Source organism: Astyanax mexicanus, chromosome 1, assembly GCF_023375975.1.
Source record: "Astyanax mexicanus isolate ESR-SI-001 chromosome 1, AstMex3_surface, whole genome shotgun sequence".
NCBI classification, from domain to species: Eukaryota; Metazoa; Chordata; class Actinopteri; order Characiformes; family Acestrorhamphidae; genus Astyanax; species Astyanax mexicanus.
Window position 1 is genome coordinate 51860077 of NC_064408.1, and position 11714 is coordinate 51871790.

An 11714-nucleotide genomic window follows, 5' to 3' on the forward strand; every position below is an offset into this window, starting at 1 on the left:
ATATATTTATGAATACATTTTTTTATATTGTCTCAAGTTCTGTTGATCTGTGTCTGAACCTGTTTTGCTGCTCTCTGTTATGTCTAAATGCCTCTTTTAAGTTCTTGGAGACAATATGGCTGGGCTGTGCTTATGGAAAGTGCCAGACACTAAAGCCTGTTTACTCCGTTTGATGAGCATTTTGCCCGTGACAAATCACTTCACCTCGACCCTGTGTTTTGGCCTTGTCACCATTAGATGCCAGTCAAATCCAAGTGGCTCCGCACTGAGAGAGAGAAAGACAGAATGAAAAGGCTGGCCATTGCTCAAAGGGAAGGCAGCTGGCTAGAATGGCTCCTCGGGCAGAGGGAGTCTCCTTACTCTTCGTGTGTGGTTGTCTGTCTGTCTCCGTTTTGAAATGCCGGCTAGTTCATTTTCATTATCAACTTGAGGCCGTTGTACAGCTGCCTTTAGCCAACAGCATTTTGCCTTCAGGGTGTCTTCTGAAACTTTTTAAGTTCAGTATACATGGTGTCAAGACAAATTCAAACAGATTTCACACATTTTAGCCATAAAACCTTACCTTGAGGTAATAAAGAGAAATTTCGTTTTTTTTAATAATAGTTTACTTCACTATACAAAATTATTAGGAAGTTATCCAAATTACGGTAGAAACTTCCCAAACTGAAACATTATTTATTGGATATTAACCAGCCTGTCTGTTTTCTGGTGTGTTGTTCGTGTTTGTTAATTTGTTGTTCTGATTACAGGACCGTGTCTGGATGTGTGTTCTTTCATCTCACCTTTTTTAGCTTTTACAGGTCAATCATTATTGAAATGATACATTATGAACTGATTCTTTTGTTTCCAGGATAAAATGTTAAACTGTAAGTTAGGCTACGATCTAATTACCAGGCTGAAGTGACTTCAATCAGATTTTTTGCTTAATATATGGCTCAGATCTCATTTTTCTCACTTTCATATGTGCTTCTAAACCGCGATTCCTTTACATAACACACAGATACAGGTCACTTACATTTGTAAATGTGAACCGCCAAGATAGCCAAATGCAATCTGAGCAAAAAAAAATCATATTTGAGGCTTGTAATGTAAACATGGATTTTAAATGTGCCCTCAAAAAGTATATAATATATATATAAAATATAAATTTGGCATCAATATTTAGCAATGGGTATGAAAGCAATATTATGATATTGCAGTGTTGTCTTTTTTCATGCAAACTCAACTTTTTATCATATAATAAATGTATCACTGTTTTACAGTGTTCCAAATTATTATGTTATATATGTAAAATTAAGTTCTATTTTTTTTCTCAGATTTTCCTAAACAGTCATTGCAAATAAAATTCAGTATAATTTAAATTCATGACCCTTTAAGTATGAATTGCATTTTATTGAACAAACGCTTCATTGAACAAAGGTTTTTAAAAAAAAGAACTGCAAATGATCATTTTTAAAATTTGCAGCATTAAGTTAAACACATTTGCTAAAATTAAAAACTATGTCATCAAAAACATCTTAACAACAAAGTTACATGTTAACATAGGAAACCTTTGATTTCACCTTCATGTATAACAATTCTTGCATAACAGTCACCTCTGATCAGGCCTGCATTTTCGTCCCTGGCCAGCAGATGGCCCAATCGCGCCACATTCAGTGGATCAGGATCAGAGAGTGTACTCTGTGTGTGTGTGTGTGTGTGTGTGTGTGTGTGATGGATGAGGGACAGCGTGCTCTGCTGCTGAACAGGAAGTGCAGCACGTCGTTGGTCGGGTTGTCTAAACAGTCTCACAATGCGGACTTTCATGCGCACCGCCGGCGCTCCGTCTCCCGGCCCAACAATCGCTTGTGTTCCCGCACAAAGTGTCCTCTGTGCCGCTCGCCACCTCCGGCCAACCGGGGGCCACGCTTAGCGCGCCGTGTCCGCCCGTGTGATTAATCACCGCGGTACAGCGGAGCGTGTCGGTCTCGGTCGGCGGGAGAGAGAGAGAGAGAGAGCGGGGCGCCGCGCCGCAGAGAGACGCTCGTTTATGTGTCGGCGGAGCTGCTGCTAATGTTTCAGCCCGCCGTCAAAACTCATCTCTATAGAGAGAAGATAGACTCAAAACATATCCCCTGACTTTTCTCACTATAAGAACCAGTGTGATGGAAAATCAAATGTCCCTTACTGTTTATAAAATAAAAGAGCTTAATGTATCGTTTCTAACACCCCCCAGCCCAAGCCCATACACTCCTCACATGTCTGTCTGTCTATGTTCTGTTTAATCTGAGAGTAGAACATCAAAAGTGTTCCCATTTTAGAGGCTAAAAAAACAACACCACCTGGTATAACAATGATAACCTGGGAGCTTATAGGGCCCTATTTTAGAGATCTATAGGCAAGCTGTCAACTGCGCACCCTGCAGCTTGATTTAGGACATTGCAGTGTGTCTTCACTATCATAACGACAGGATAAGTATGCCTTGTGCAGGTTGAAATGCGCAAAAAGTACTAATTCCCTTAATTTATCATGGGTGTGTTTTGGGTGTAGCAAGCAATAAACCAATCATTCACTTTATGAGCCAGGTGCATTCTGACTTTGGCGGATCGCTATTTTAGGGGCACAGCTACCTGCACATGTCCAACACTTCTCAGCAGAGGAGCAAGGTTCTGCTGCTATATGATTTGTAATAGGACATTTTAAACAAAAAGCTAACGAATAGCTAATTTCAGCTCCTTAATACAGAAGCTAATTAAGCTTGTTTTCTTTTTTAAATTTATTTTAAGGATGCATCGGGTTTACAAAGGAAACACGATTTAACACAATTTAACAAATGCTAATTTCTGAAAGTTTTGAAGATGTCAAAGGATCATTTAGCTAATTTCAGTTATCCATTTAGCTATTTTCTTTAAAATATTTATCTATTTATACATGTCCAAGGATTCCCTGTCCACCTCACCTCCTTCAAGAAAGAAACCTTTTATATCAGTCACATCACAACTTTCACACTGTTTTATATTCACAGAACTGAAAACACTTGCTGAATGCTCAGCAATTACCAATTTTAGTTTCCCTTTGTATTTATTGTATTGTATCAATTCTTAACTAAAGTTAGGGTTATTTGTAGTATAATAACTTTTTTATGAGTTATGAGTGCCAAAAGGCACAGTATTATGATAATGAGTGTATTAGTCTGTGCAAAAAATAACAGTCATAACCAACAAAAAAGCATGTTGTAGTCTACTGTGTCTGCTGTTGTAGCAACAACAGTTTAAAATGGATAAATCCTGAAAAAAATTAAGATATGCGCCTTTTAATGGAAGCACAGCCAATGAAGAAGCAAAAGTCTTCGTTATGAGCTGCCTGTGACTCACTTATGCTGAAATGAACACACTCACTGTGGCTGGGAAAGACTAAGTGTTTCAGCATATGGTTGAGATTAAGGCGCTACAGTAACCAGTTGATGCCTGTGTTTGGGACTTGTAGGCCAGATGACTGGGAGCCAGTGATGCTACATTCTGTACTTTACATTCTTGCTTCTGTAAAAAGGGAACATCCAACATTCCAACATCAACAAAAAATTAAAACAATAAATATGGTTAGTGTTTTGTTCTGAAATGCATGCTTTTAAAATTTTTAGATGTTTTAGATTTGTGTTATTATTCCATATGTTTGATTCACATCTTAAGGTCTAAAATGAATATAGAGTTCTGTCACCATATTCATACAGCACAAAGTGAATATGGGAAAGTCAGGGTGTACCTTGTACCTTGAAATAAACAAAACTGTTTCAAACGGGGTATTGTTAATTTTGTTCTTTGTTTCTGAAAGAAAAATGAATACTCTTAGTAAGTGCAATATGAATATTGCTACATACGAAATAATACTGCTGAGCACTGTACTAACTGCTTTTGTGTTTGGATCAATGGACTGCAGAAAAAACAGCTGTAAACCCAGCCAGGTACAACAACGCATATGCTCATGTTCTTTTTGTAGAAAGTGAATTTCCTAGAAACACATTGGAGACAAACTTAAGTGAAAGTTGTAAATGAAACCAAACTGTGTTTCCAGACACAACCCAGACATGAAATACATGTTAGTGCAAAGTGTAAATAGGTCCACTTTAAATAAGTGTTTCAAGTGTCAGTAGGGAGTGTTTAAAATCTCATCTAACTTTGTGTGTAAAGAGAAATGTAAAGTTTAATGTGGTGATAGTATATTGATACTTTGAGTTCATATATTAATTTATCATGTTTTATATTTATTTTAATGTTAATCTTGAATGAAATAAGGTTGTAAAACTTGTTTGTTTCAAGCAACATTGATTTCAAGCAATGCAGATAGCAATGCACCACTAGAATAGACAGACTTTGCATTTTAAAGGTTAATGCATTAAGCATAGATCTGAACCAAATGAATATAGCAAAGTCTACACTCAGGAGAAAAGTGCACTAAATATCCCGGTTTAGTGTATCACTGTCTGTTTACATTGAGGTTTCCTACAACACACCACTGTAGTTCAGCCCAACGTTCCCTTTAGATGGAGGTAGGAGCTGCTGAACTGATGTTGTGCCTGAATGTTCATCCTGGTGAAGAAAAGGGATGGTCTTCAGTGGGTCTATGTGTGGTCTAAAGGCCTGCGGGAGTTATTATTGCTTTCACTGGAAGGTTGTGTTTACTCCAGTCACATTTACAGTACAGACTACAGTAGTGAAGCGGTCTCTTGTTTCTGTGTAGTATGAGACTGACAGTGTGCAGCTGGCCGAGGCTGCAGGAGCCGGAGAGTCCAGCGTATTACATTTACTCCAGGAAAGCATTACGTGAATGAAGTTGTGGGTGTATCTGCTCCGATCAATAAACACATCAGGACGGAAGGAGAAAGGATGGTTTTGCCATATGTATCCCCCACACACACACACACACACACACACACGGATTCTTGCCTTGAGCCCATGTGTTAAATATAACCTGTGCTGCTGTGAAATGCCGCTTGCTTTGGCAGAGGCTATGTGGTTTTAATATTAAAACATTACCGTTAAACTTTACAGACTTTACATTTAATACATGTAAAAGCAGTAGGTGACCGACTTTGGTGCTGTTCAGTGAAAGTCATGACTGCCCTCTCTCTGTTTCTTTCTCTTTCTTTCTATCTCTATGTCTATCTCTCTCTCTCTGGCTAAATGCTCAGAGGCCTTCCATAGAACAACTCCTTTTGGTTCCATTTGATTCCAGTGAAAAGATTTTATAACTTCATAATGTTTTTTATCACAGTCACACAGCTCCATTACTATAAGCTTCTTTAGAGAACATAAAGTGGTTCTTCTATGTTATCAGTCAAATATTACTCTGGACTCCTAAATACTATAAATAAAATCCTTTAGAGATATATATATTTTGCATTGTTGTGTGACTCCAAATCCCATCTGTGCTTTAAAAATATATATTTGTTCATAATAAATCCATAATATTTAAGTTCAAATACACATTTTAGTTGTGTCCCTGAGTTTTACTCATTCCTTTTACTGTAAAAACATGGCCACATCTGAACAATTTAGAACATTCTACAAGCTCTTACACATCTACAACAGGAAGTGACATCAGCTGCTTCTTCTGAAGATCATGGGAAGACCAACATTAAGTTCCCTCCTTTGGTTTTCTGTATATTGTATCTTATTGTAACTATGAATAAGGAGGTCAATCTCAACACTCATTCCTGTTACCTAATTTAATTCTTAGATTTTATTGGTTTATTTCTGAAATACTAATTTTGAGGATATCAATAGAATGTGTTCAGTCTCCTAATGCTATTAGCATAGCCGCCATTTAGTCAAAGTCAAAGTCAAAGTCAAAGTCAAAGTGGTTTTTATTGTCATTTCAGCTATATACAGAGTACACAGTGAAACGAAACAACGTTCCTCCAGGGACCATTGTGCACATAAACACAGTGTAGACAGAACAAAAGTGCAACAGTACAAAAGTGCAGACAGACAATACAACACAATACAGACAAAGAATAATAAATAACAAGACAGTGTGCAAATTATGCAGTGTGCAAAAAGTGTGCAAAAAAGACCAGTGAGGTAGTAATTACCTCTATTACACAGTGTGCAATAGAATCCTGTGAGGTAGTAGGGTTTTTAGTGCTTTCCATTTTCTGGGGTAAGTGGGGTAAGAGTGTGTGTGCATGTACAGAAAAACCATCAGTTCAGTCTCTGCAGTTGAGGAGTCTGATGGCTTTGGGGTAGAAGCTGTTGCAGAATCTGGTCGTGCTGGACCGGATGCTGCGGTACCTTCTTCCCGAAGGCAAGAGGGAGAACAGTTCGTGTGAGGGATGGGTGGGGTCATTCACAATGCTGGTTGCTTTGCGGATGCTGCGGGTGGTGTAAATGTCCGTGATGGAGGGGAGAGAGACGCCGATGATCCTCTCAGCTGTCCTCACAATGCGCTGGAGGGTCTTGCGGTCAGAGACGGTGCAGGTCCCAAACCAGGCAGTGATGCAGCTGCTCAGGACGCTCTCAATGGTCCCTCTATAGAAGAGTGTGAGGACGGGTGGAGGGAGACGGGCCTTTCTCAACTTCCGGAGGAAGTAGAGACGCTGCTGGGCTTTCTTGGCTGTAGAGCTGGTGTTCAGGGTCCAGGTGAGGTTATCTGCTAAGTGGACACCAAGGAACTTGGTGCTCTTAACAATCTCCACAGAGGACCCGTCGATGTTGAGTGGAGAGTGGGTGTGTTGTGCTCTCCTGAAGTCAACAACCATTTCCTTTGTCTTGTCCACATTCAGGTGAAGGTTTTTGACTGTACACCAGTCTGTCAGCCGCTGCACCTCCTCTCTGTATGCTGACTCGTCGCCTTTGGTGATGAGACCCAGCACGGTTGTATCATCGGCGAACTTGATAAAGCTGTTAGAACTGTGTTTTGCAGCACAGTCATGAGTCAGCAGGGTGAACAGTAGAGGACTCAGGACACTGCCCTGGGGGGCCCCAGTGTTCAGTGTGATGGTGCTGGAGGTGCTGTCCCCGAACTGGACTGACTGGGGTCTCCCCGTCAGAAAGTCCAGGATCCAGTTGCAGAGGGGGGTGTTGAGGCCGAGCGAGCTTAGCTTCCTGATGAGGTTCTGTGGGATGATGGTGTTGAATGCTGAACTGAAGTCTATAAACAGCATTCTGACGTAAGTGTCCTTCTTCTCCAGGTGGGTGAGGGAGAGATGAAGGGTGGTGGTGATGGCATCGTCCGTGGAGCGATTGGGACGATACGCAAACTGCAGGGGGTCCAGTGAAGAGGGCAGTTGTGTCTTGATGTTCCTCATGACTAGCCTCTCGAAGCACTTCATGATGATGGGTGTAAGTGCAAAGGGACGGTAGTCATTGAGGCAGGACACTGTGGACTTCTTCGGCACGGGGACGATGGTGGTGGACTTGAGGCACGTTGGGACAGTGGCGCTGCACAGGGAGATGTTGAAGATGTCCGTGAGAACATCTGTCAGCTGGTCTGCGCACTCCCTGAGCACTCTGCCGGGGATGTTGTCTGGTCCTGCAGCTTTTCGTGGGTTGACTCTGCGCAGAGTGTTCCTCACATCCACTGCAGTCAGGCACAACACCTGCTCGTCCGGCTTGGGCATGGTCTTTCTCGCCATCGTGTTGTTTTGTGCCTCAAACCGTGCATAAAAGTTGTTCAGGGCATCAGGGAGGGAGGCATCACGTTCACAGGACGGTGGCATTGTCCTGTAGTTGGTGATTGCCTGGATGCCCTGCCACATACGCCGCGCGTCACCCGTGTCCTTGAAGTGACTGTGGATTCTCTGGGCGTGTGCACGCTTTGCCTCTCTGATGGCTCTTGACTGGTCGGCTCTCGCTTTCCTCAGGGCCACCTTGTCACCCACTCTGAAGGCGGAGTCGCGGGTCCTCAGCAGCGCACGTATCTCAGCAGTCATCCAAGGCTTCTGGTTTGGGCGTGTAGTGATGGTCTTGGAGACAGTGACATCATCAATACACTTGCTGATGTAGCCAGTGACTGATACTGCATACTCCTCCAAATCAACAGAATCGCCTTCAGTAGCAGCCTCCCTAAACATGTCCCATGCAGTGCACTCAAAACAGTCCTGAAGGGCAGAGATGGAGCCTGCCGGCCAGGTTTTCACCTGCTTCTGAACTGGTCTGGAGCGTCTGATGAGTGGTGTGTATGTTGGAGTCAGCCAAACACACATGTGGTCCGAGAAAGCGAGGTGGGGGCGGGGCTCCGGGTACGCGCTGGGGATGTTTGTGTAAACAAGATCCAGCGCGCTCGCTCCTCTCGTTGCAAAGTTCACATGTTGGTGGAATTTAGGGAGCACTGACTTGAGATTTGCGTGGTTGAAATCTCCGGCGATAATAAACAGTCCGTCTGGGTGTTTGTTCTGCAGATCGCTGATAGACCGATAGAGTTCACACAGAGCCTCTTTAGCATTAGCACCAATGCTAGCGCTGGGTGGGATGTAGACAGCAGCTATTAGCACGGCGGAGAACTCCCGTATTAAATAAAAAGGTCTGCACTTGACTATCAGGAACTCCACCAGCGGAGAGCAGTGTTTGGCGACAGTCACAGCGTTGTTACACCATTCCGTGTTGATGTAAACACACACGCCTCCACCGCGGGTCTTCCCGGATAGAGCCGCGCTTCTATCCGCTCTGAACGCAGTTAGCCCGTAAAATTTTTCTATAAAATTTATCTAAATGTATCTATTTGTCATGTTTTTGCTAACTCTATGCTAAAAACTCATTTCTGTTACTCAAACCATACAAAGTAACAGAAATGAGTGCCAGCAACAGGAGTGAGTTCCAATAGCAGGAATGAATGCCAGTAACAGAAGTGATTTTTATTTGTCATAAACCTGCAGTCAACCATTTCTTTAAAATAAAGACTTTCTTGAGAGAACATCAAGGGGATTAGTGGCTTTTAAACATGCTTTTTAAATGTCACATGAGTGTTGTAACCATATTTGGCTTAAAAACCTCAAAACAAATTAAGTAAGGCTGCCTGAGTTTCACCAGTACATGTTTTGAATAGTTAAATACATGTGTTATTAGATTCAGAGATTCAGAAAAAGATTAAAAATAAGTTTAATTTGGAAGAGTTACAACAAGCAAATGGCATCCATTTGGCTAATTTCAAAAGCCTTTCAGTTTGATGTCTGAAGGGCACGATATGCATGTTTAAAAATTATTTTTTATATTTTCGAATCATATTCATACTTCTGGCTTTGGTGTGAGAAGCGGTGGGTTCATGGACATGCCCTCTGTTTATATAATACCTAAAAAAGTTTCATTGGTAAACTTTTCTTTTCTGAGCATTTCGTTTTACTTAATTTTTTAAAGCATATGTGGGGCAGGGGAGGTGACTTATGGGACTCACACCAGTAATGTTTTTTTATTCAAAAAGCCCTGAATCTTAAAATAATTCAAAATAATAAAATTCTAAATCATTGCCTCAACAGGTTTGGGGGATTTATCGCCCTTTATTTGTCCTGTAAGAGTTGTATTCAGCCCGTCACTTCAGTGAAATAGCTAGTAGCTAGCTAACTGTGGATGTAACTAACTTGTTTTTCAATAGCAGTCACCCACAGCCCTCAACCACAGCTTTAACAGCTTCAGCAGCTCCAACATCCACCCAAAAACAGCATAGAAATGATTCAGGTGAGTCAGCAGTGAGCGGGTGACATAAGAAGCATAATTAAAAGTTAGCTGTGGTTAGCTCACAGGCTAACATCAGAACCCCTAAATGGGTTGTTATCAGTCTTATGTGTTTACTGTGCGTATTGTCATCTAAGCGATGTTTAAGGAAGTGTAACCGTGAGCTGTGTGGTGAAAGTAGTAGCAACAAAGTTATTTTTATAATCTTTGGAGAATTAAAAGCAATAAAAGTGAAGAAACAGAAGTAAAGTGAGGAAATAGAGCCTCCAGACGAGATGAGCGAGGACTTCAATGATTGGATTAATTATCATCTGTTAACAACTCTGATAATAAATACAGCCTGACTACAACTAACTGAAAAGCTATTTCTGCTGCATCCAGCCTCATTATGTTATCTGGATTTTACAGATATTATCTTATTTACAGCACAAGTGTTTACACCTGTTAACACTAGTTTAAACTAGATTTGAAAACCTACAGATTCTTTGCAAAAACAACCGATCCAAAACAACACAATCCGACTCTCCTACAGTGAAAGTAAGCTGTAACCAATGAATTTTGTGCTCAGCACTGCAGACTTTGCTGTTTTTAAAAAAAATCTGGACATGTGTGGGTGGGTCTGAACAAATATCTTGTCTTTGGTGGCTATTACTTGTACAAAGCTCTGCACGTACTTGTGTCCACTATTTTTATTATACTGGATTTAAGAACATATTTAAGAGACAAAATCTTCTCAGAACTTTTAAAACTGTGCCAGGCATCAGGCAGTGTATTCATAACCGTTTGGTGGTGTAATAATTGTGAAACCATTTTTAGAGAAACTTCTACTTAGCACAGCAGGACTTACTTTTGTAACATTTTCATCCCAATTCACAAAGAGTTTTATAATATATTACACAATGTATCTGTGTAATAGAGCCCTAAAGGTAAATCTTTTTTTTATATAAAAACAAAAATCAGTGTAAAAATCATGAAAAATCTTATTGTCTTGCGTACAGTTTTATTGAGTCCACATTAGCTTGTTTCTGCTGTCCTGCCTGGGTATCTGTGTGCTAGCTTGGATAATCGAAAACATCGCTAACGTAATGTTAGCCAGCTACTTTCGAAAAAAGAAAAACAGCCCACATTAGCGCACCATTGGAATAGACGCATAGAACCTGGCTGATTTGAATGATGTGGCTTTTCAGACATGTTTGGCATAAAGGACATTTGAGCTAACAATGTCTACTTCTATCCCTAATTTTAAGTAGCATTATGCGAGAAGTGGTATTTCTTGCATCTGCTCTCCCCCTACAAGTGGGAAATATATTTTTAACTTTGATCCACTTCTAAAGGACACACATTTCTGGACATGCTGAGAGATAGCATCACTTAAAGTGAAAGAAGCATGTGGACTGGGATTGCTAATAAAGTTGCAGGATTTTAGACAAATACATAGTTCTCTCAAATGTTATTCTGCAGCTTCATCAAAGTAACATAGAGTTGTTAGCGGTGTGTCGTGCCTGGAGTAGCAATCATAGAGACATCATGATTCTGTAGCTAATACTTTGAGGTAAAATGCTACCCAGCATTGCAAAAACCTTAACTAAAAAAGGCTTAACTAGAAACTATTAAAAAAAAATATCTTCTCTGTCTGTCTTTCTCTCTCTCTCTTTTTTCTCTCTCTGTCTTTCTCTCTCTCTTTTTCTCTCTGTGTCTATCAGAATCCTGGGGGCCTCAAAGAGCCTGGGCAAAAGATAAGAGAAACTTGTCAAACGCCTCTACAGTCTCTACATATCTGTCTGTCTCTCACAGGCTACTGTGTGCAGGCTCTCTCGCTCTAGCCCTCTCTCGGCTGGAGGCTCTCGGTGTTAAGAGTAGACTAGAGATAAACACATTGCCAGATGTCAGTAGAGTGATGTGAATGAAGTCAGAATCTTTGGCCGTCAGTGGGAGGCTTATTATCTTCAGTCTAGCTTCCCCATTTACACCGTTGAAAAATGTTTGATAGAGCTGAGGTCTGGATACAGTAGGCCAATTGTTCTCCAGCACCATGATTTGATTATGAGAGAAATCCCACTGCTGTGTCAT